The sequence below is a fragment of the Poecile atricapillus genome, chromosome 3 (assembly GCF_030490865.1).
Source record: "Poecile atricapillus isolate bPoeAtr1 chromosome 3, bPoeAtr1.hap1, whole genome shotgun sequence".
NCBI lineage: Eukaryota > Metazoa > Chordata > Aves > Passeriformes > Paridae > Poecile > Poecile atricapillus.
Genome location: NC_081251.1, coordinates 56,320,829 through 56,329,386, shown reverse-complemented (window position 1 = coordinate 56,329,386; position 8,558 = coordinate 56,320,829).

Sequence of the window (8,558 nt, the reverse complement as noted above, 5' to 3'; positions counted from 1 at the left end):
CCAACTACCAAAACCAGAGCCTATCAGGGAACTTCTTCAACTTTTATTGGCGCAGAAATATTTAGGAAAATAATGAACTGCAGCCATAATGGTCCAGTCTGACTGGAGGGCTGTACAGGCCTATAACAGCACATTCATCACAAAGCAGAGGCGTCTTATGCTAACAGGACCCTTTGACATGCCTTCCCCAGGATAATCTGCATCTACTGAATTTTCAGTATGAACAAATGGTTTTGAAATTAGTTTCCATGAAGCTACTGGAAAAGCAACTGTCCTAGAAATACCATGATTTACTCACCAAGCATGCCCCTGACACAATCCAAGCATGAGCTAACATAGGTCCAGCAAAGGTCAACATGGGCCATGAAGGGTCTAGAAAACATGTGTCTGAGGAGAGCTGAGGGAGCTGGATTTGTTTAGTCTCAAGAAGAGGAAGCTCGGGGGGACCTCAGTGCTCTCCACAACTCCCTGAAAGGAGTTTGCAGTGAGGTGAAGGCTGGTCTCTCCTGCTGTGCCCGCAGCCAGGGGACCAGAGGGAATGGACTTAGACAGGAAAGGTTCAGATTAGATATTAGAAATTTTCACTGTTAGGGTGGTCAGGTACTGGAATAGGTTGCCCAGCTGGAGGTGTTTCAGAAGTGTCTGGATCTGTCTCTGGGTGATGTGGTTTAGTGGTTTAGGAGTTATGGCAGCAGTGCTGGGTTGACAGTTGGACTGGATGACCTGAAAGGTCTCTTTCAACCTTGATGATTCTATGATGCTATGATTTTGGCGATTCTCAATATGTGGCTTTTGCTAATGTGAGGATTGCAGAATGAATAGTTAATTTCATTCCTTAGTCAACTAGAAAAACAATGTCTTAGTAAAACAGTGTTCCTACAAAGGTTCAGTGACGCCTCAAACATTTTCTTTTGAAAGCAGTAGCATTAGTAAGGCCACTGCTTAATTTTATAATGTTTTTAATTTATAATGAGGCCTGATTCTGGTTCCAAGATCTAAAAGAGATGACAAAATCTTAGGCAGGAGTAAGGTAGCATCAGGTGATGCAAACAAAAGCCACATGGGGATTCTTCAGGTACTCTTTGTAGCATCGAATTAAAGGGGGGACCTATGATGCTGTTTTGGAATTTACCTTTCTCAAGACCTCTTTAAGTACAGGGTTTCATCTAGGCAGTGTGCCTCTATGGCACAGCCTTTAATCTTTGCCATGGCCCTATTTCCCAAGTGCAAATAGGAAGCAAAGCATAGCTGAAAGCCAGACAGGGATGTCAGGAACATGGGTCTTGAAGCTGGAGGGATTCTCTCATGTTGTTCTGTGACTACCTGGTGTACAGATGATTCAAAAAGTAGAAGCTGTTATACAACCCAACAAAACAAAAGTCTGTACTGGAAGGAAACTAAAGGAAATGAAAGAAAAAGAGGATCAGTTTAAAAGGCTAACTGAATAAATATAGATATCATGTTTATAGAATAGAATAACTACAGAGTTAGACCTTCAACTTTAGCTCTCAGAAGATGAGAGAATTTGAAGTGCTACGTTATGCCAGGCTTGTTTGGACACCTTTGCTGTTTGGGGCAGTCACAGAGGAGCAGTTGCATTCTTACCCAGAAAAGCAAGACAACCACATGCTCTATGTGAGACTGTTGCGCAATACTCCAACAGCAAGCATTGGGAGCCCATCCGAGTTATGGGCCCATATTTTGTTATCCTGGTTCACAGGTTATAAATAAACCTGTAACTGATCCCTCTTCACAGAACAAACTAGATGCCTTCTGGTGTAAGCTTGAAGTTAGGAATAAGTTTCTCATTTTCTTTGCAAATATTCAAGAGTACTTGACCAATTTCAGTTAGTAAAGGCAACACCATTTATTTCTTAACTAACAAATGGCTAATGGAGCTAAATAATGATTTCACAGGTTCTTTTGCAGTACTTTTCTAATCTTTATCTTTACTTATTCAGAAACTCAAGGTATTAATTCCTATTTAGTTGTGGCTTTTCAAGACTTAGACCTTTTTGTTGCCCTTGATTTCATGCAAGGCATTTTCTGCAAGAGCCTTGGACTTTGGCAGTCTAAACTAAGTGGAAACAGATCTCCTTCCAGGAGCACATCAGAAAATCCTGTTGGTTTTAAACATTTGTGGAGACCACTAGTGATGTGCTTGCTTCATGTTGTTGATGTTCACTGATGTTTGGTGATGTTCAGAGTAAAGAATACGTACTAAATACCTACCGCATGTGGTAGGAAAAAGAATTAGGAAGAACAAATGTGTAAAATTTAAAAGCATTGAAGTTGAAACTCACATATTTTTTAATATATTTATATATATATTTTATATAAGGGATAATTTTCATTGGAGCAAGCTCCCTGAGGAAATAAAGCCTGCACATCTCTTTGTATCTTTCTAAACAAGTCACAATAGTGTAGTGAAAAGCATTATTTTGCTCATGAATTACAGCTATACATAATTATATAATTTATGTCCTTTTGGGATCATTGACTATCATTTCCCCTTTTAAAGTCTGTAAATCTTCCACATTTGTGATAATATGGATGATAAAATAATTTGATGTTTTAGTGAATGGTTAGATTCTTGTGAGAACAAAAAACTTAATACTACTGAGGGATTTAGTTTTGTTTTGTTTCATTTTATTTGAGGCAGCACTTTATCTTATTAAACTTGTTGAAGTAAAATAAATAGGGTGCATTTTTAAATGCTTTTATGCTAGTTACTTGGCTAGCATTTCTCCACAACTTTCCAAGTAGGCTGAGCATAATTTAGATTGAAAGATAGCAAATTACTGGGTGTGGGATATGCCAAGCAGACTCTCTCTATAGAGAGGGGAGGCTTTGCATCTGGGTTTGTACCACAAGGATTTCAGACATGCAGTGCAACTACACTGAAGTACTGGTGGGAGTTGCAATGTAAGTTGAAGTTCTGAGCCCAAACAGAGCTCTGAACAATCAGAGAATGTTCTAAAGAAAATTTCCATGGCAGATCTGAAAATCAATCCCCAACACAATACCTCTCAATGGACAAGGCATGCATAAAATAGGTAGAAAATGGAGTGTTCTTCTCCCTTTACAAAAAGACTGGAAGCCTTGTTTCAGGATATATGGGAGTTCAGTCATGAGCTTTGAGCAGAATCCACTCCATGCCTTAACAACAACCCTGTTAACCAGCATTATTGCTTCTCTTTTTGTTATTGCAAACAATTATAGCAGGTCTGGAAAGAAAAGTAAGGGAAAACAAACAATCAAGTTTATCAGTCTGTTTTATTTTATCTATTTCAGTATAATTGCTACTACAATGTACATACTCTGAGCAGTATATAAAATGTTTTAATGACCAGGACAGAGAATTACTAGCTAGAGGACAATTAAGTGGTTACCTCCTAAGTTGCCTGTTACACATTTACATCTGGAGGGAAATTGTGCTCTAAAGGCTAAGTCTGCAAAGGGCTTCTTGGCAGCACAGGGTGGTGCTCTGCCTAATCTCAAGCATCCTAGGGCCAAAGCATAAAAAGAAACTTTGGCCTTGTAATTCTTTCCATGGCAGTGCCCGCCTGCCTCAGGGCCTGCAGAAATTTACAGCAGGTGGCACAATGAGCAGGGACCATGGTGTCTCGTAGGTGTCAGGACTTTTTAGGGCACAGATGCTTTACCCTGGCTGCAGGGCAGCAGGATTGGCGGTGTCCCCTTCTGGAGTGAGGTACCTGGAAAACGTATCTTTCTTTTTTTTACAACCAAGGATTAGTTTTTTAATCCTTCCAGAAGACTTCATAGGAGGAGGTGATGTTACTCCTAATGTTTCAGGAATCCCCAATCTGGAAATATATGGGAAAGCACAAGAAACAGGATGTTTTCCCTCTGTGCTATGTTTGTGTAGCTATGCTTATTTTTTGCATCTGTTGCTGTCACTGGTGAGGTGCCCCCAAAGGCTGTGCGCAGCCACATTCACAGGCTGCATGCAGCAGAATCTGCAGTGCAGAATTTGCTCAACAAAACACATATGCAGAGGACCACAATGTGCTTTGTTTAGCATACCAGAATCTTCTCAGATATTTCAGAATGTGTATTAATCTTTGTGCAGTGCAATAGTTTGAGGCTGAAATCAAAATACAACAGAGTGAAGTGACAGTCCTGATGGAACATTAACACTGAGTGGACAGCTGTGAAGAGGAAGAGGACAAGCACCCAGAACTTGATGCTGAAGTATTTCTGTGAAACTTCACTAGCTTGCTCCTTAATCAAGTACACACTGTAAAAATGATATATGAAATAAATGCCTCTAAAGAGGCATTTCAATAAGTACAGTCTCAGAACTGATGACTATCATGCATTTAGTTCCTTCTTTTTCATTAGTCACCCAGTGGCTTCAACCCTTCCCACTCTGGGTTCAGTATTTTCTTTTGCGTCCTCAAGAAAATGTTATAACAGCCAGTCTAGAGGCTATACTGGGAGAAAAAAATAGATATTTTAATATACTGGCCTAAATAAAGGAAAAGTTTGGGTACAATCAGACATGTTGACAGACCACCTGAGATAGGAAAGGAAACCCTGATTTCCAGTATGACTACTAGTGATGGCATCATTTGAAAGCCTGGAGTTGTTGTAAGAGGAGGAAATTAATATTCCAGGACAGACAGTAGCTTTGTATATGAAATAGGCAGATAAAGGATATAACCAAAGTTGCATAAATATTATAATCACTACTAATCTCTTTGGTGATCATATTTTTGCTGGGCTTGAATATTTAAGCATGTTAAAGAACTGGCTACCAGAGCAAATCTCATTTGAGAACTCAGTGAGGCTATGACTAACTTGCAAATCCCATTGAGCTTCACGACTGAGAAAATTAGCAACCTGCTTAGATCTGTAAAAAAAGGTTTCTGGGCATATCCAACAGCAGATTTTCTGTCTGTTTAGAAATTTTAAAATAAAACACTTAAATAAATTGGGCAAAAACTGAGAAAGAGGTTAAAAATCTCTCTGAAAGACAGGTTCTTTATGGCTGCAGCTCTGAAGTAGATCTATTCATCACCTATGAATTTCTCACATCTATGCTTGGACCTGAAAGCTGGGCATATTTAGATCTGAGTTTTTCACTGAATAAAAATGGTAAGTTACAAGCTTCCCTACCCATTCCAAATAAAATGAGGAGAGTTCTGAATGCATTATTTCTGTTTAGCAAATAGCTTACTAGTTCTATGCATTGAAAAATCTGGATTAAAAAAATATCACAAAAGTTCCTTTAGAAACCCTGTGGGTACGGAGGAGCCCGGTGGGCCCGAGATCCTGGCTCTACCCTGGAGACAAGATACTTCGCTGTAAGAGAGACACAATGTGTCGCTCCCAGGGGTCTTTGAGTTAGTTATGTTAAACTGTTGTGTTTCATTGGTGTTCCCCCCTGCTGTCCCACCCTGATACAGGTATCTCAGGCTTCCCCCCGCCCCTCTACTCTCCGATAAATAGCCCAGCTTTTCCCCTGTTCAAGAGATTCGCTGTTGCCGGCACCCTTCGCTGAAGCTCTGCCTAAATAAAGGTTTATGCTTTAGCGAAACGCTGGACCAGCTTTCTCGTCCCTGCTTCCCGTGTTGCCTGCCTGCCTGCCTGCCGCTACCGCTGAGCCGAGCTGAAATCACTCGCTTGTTCGAATCTGCTCACGCGCTTCGGCCCAGCCCTTCTCAGGGCTCCTTCTCTAGAGAAGTCGCGGTGCTCTGGGCTTTCCGTCACCGCATCAACTGGCGCCCAACATGGGGCCTTTGAAGAAGCCCCGAAGAAGTGTGCGCCTGCACTTTTAACTGCGAGGCGAGCCACTGTTCGAGCCGCTGCCCCTCGAGGAAGCTTCCTTGCGTTCTAGCAAGAGGCTATCTAAGAGGCTGCGACCGGAACCCTCGTCTGACCATCTGGGGCAAGGGATAGCCCCTGAGGACTGGCCGCCCAGGTGACCACCCGCCCAGCAGCTTTTTTTTTTGCCCGCCAGCATCTGCCAAAGAGAAATTGTAAGTCTATACCATGAAAGGTTTTTTTTCGGGCTTTTTTCTTTTCTTTGCTGTTTTACTGCTGGGTGGGGAGTGAAAAAGGATGGGGAACCAGTCGTCTGTACAGAGACTGACCCCACCTGAGAGGGACTTTTATATCCAAGTTGTAACTACCTTAAAAGTGGGAAATTTTAAGTTTTCTAAAGGGGATTTAAAAAGATTTATTCATTGGGTTTTTAAACATTTTAAGATTAATTCGGATTCTGCTATATCAGGAATTTTTTGGGATAATGTGGGGAGAGTTATATACAGTTCAAGCTAAAGGGGATTTTTCTGTTGCAAAGTTTTTTCCTGTGTTTCAAAATATTATTTTCTCATTGGAAAAAGAGGGAAAAAAAGAAGAGGGAGTTTTGAGTCCCCAGTTAAACCCCCCAACCCCGTCTACTCCTCTAAGTGACCCCAAACCCCCTTCCCTATCTGAGAGCCAGTTGGCGGGTGGACACTGCCCCCGGGCACAGGGCTGCTGCTGTCTCCCTGACTCCTCCCCCACCGTCTCTCTACCCGCACCAGGGTGGCAATGGCCATGCCACTCTGGGTCTTTCCTCTACCCTCTCCCCTATGCCCTCACACCCGGTTATGTCCCCCCCAGTTCCTAGCATTAGCACAGATGGCGCCAGCAGCGTGGCCAGCCCTGCCATTTTGTCCCACTCCCACCTCGGCTTTCCTGCCTCTACCCTTTCTCTTCCTGCCACGTCCTGCGGCTCCTCCCCCACCACTGCATCGTTGGGTGTAACCGTGTCAGGCCCCGCCCCATCCATCGGGAAACCTTTCACCGTCGCGGACCCTGGTCCTGTCCCTTTGTGCCGGGGCCCCGTCCCCAGCGGCGCTCCCGCTCCAGGGTCCCAGTGCCCCGGAGGTCGGGACGGCTCCAGCCGGAGCGGGGCCATCCCGGCTTCCGCACCCAGCCACAAAAGGGCCAGCTCTAGGCACCCGAGCCGGCTCCGCACTGCTACCAAGCGCCCCCCATCTCCACTAGGAGATGAGAGCACTGAATCTTCTTATTCAGATTCTGAGTATGAAGACCACTGGGCTGAGGTGCAGAGGGAAGCCACACGGGCGGGGAACTCAGCTCTGTCCCAGAAAATACTTGCCTTTCCTGTAATAATGAAGAGAGACAGGGCAGGGGCACAGGTTGCTGCATGGGAGTCCCTTCATTATAGGGAACTGCAGGAACTTTGTAAAGCTGCCGAGGAACATGGCAGGGGTTCACATTTTTTTAAACACATGCTAGAAGCCTCCTTCTCTGCCCATGTCATGGTCCCCCATGACATCAAAAATATTATGAACTGCCTTCTCTCCCCAGCAGAATACATGTTGTGGGAGAGGCAGTGGAAGAAACATTTAAAGCAGTTATCAGATGTTTATGCTAAAGATGCTAACAGACCTAATTTTACTTTAGAGCAATTAGCAGGAGAAGGAGATTTCCAAAAGCCCCGAGATCAGGCCCGGGATCTGCCTGAAGCAGCTTTACAAGATATAGCTAATGCTGCTAAGATATCTCTTTTTACCACCCCTGATGATAAAGTGCCAACGCAGTGCTTCACCAATATTAAGCAAGGGACAACTGAGTCTTTTATTAAGTATATTGATAAGTTAAAAATAGCCATTGAAAAGCAGATAGAGACCCTCGGGCACAAAAAGAATTGTTAGTAAAAATAGCAATGGCCAATGCTAATCAGGAGTGCAAAGCAGTTTTGCGAGCCCTCCCACTGGACCCCGAACCAACCATAGATCAGATGGTTGAAGCCTGCACCAAACACTCCTCTGCCTCAAGTGAGAATACAGTGGCACTTGCAGTGGTTAAAGGAGTGGCAGAGGGGATATCTGGAAATTATGCTGCAGACCCCAACGCAAATCACTGTTTTAATTGTGGTGAGCGTGGACATTTTTTCAAAGACTGTCCGGAGAGACATTCTATACAACCGCCAGCCCACCAACGCTGTTGGTTTCCCCAACCAGACAGAACTGGCATTCGGGAAACTTCAAGCAGAGCGCGGGACGGCCCCGCGCTTCGACATCAAATCAAATACCGCCCCGCTCCACCCCTCCTGCCAAACCCACCATCCTGCCTCCACAGGGACCCCGATATCAAACCCAGCAGGTGGAGCGCTTCAGATGGGAACCCGGCATCAACTGGTAACTAGACTCTCTTTACATATGAAAGGTGACTGTGTTTACAAAGTCCCCACAGGGAAACGTGGACCACCAGGCAGTCCCTCTAACATCTTAATACTTGGGGATCCTACCAACTGTCCAGGACAAATTCATACTGTTCCTGAGGTCCAGACTATATACCCTGGAGATGAAATTTCCATCTCCCTGACCTGCATAAACCCTCCTTATTATTTAAAGGAACAGACTCCTGTGGCACAGGCCTTTTTACTTCCTAGTGACTGCCCAGATCAGGTTCCCCTCAACCCCAGTGCTATGTGGACTCAGGTTGTGGGCTCCTGCAAACCCATTGTGGACTGCAGCCTGTTTTGTTATGGGGAAAGGATTCAGAGCCCAGGAATG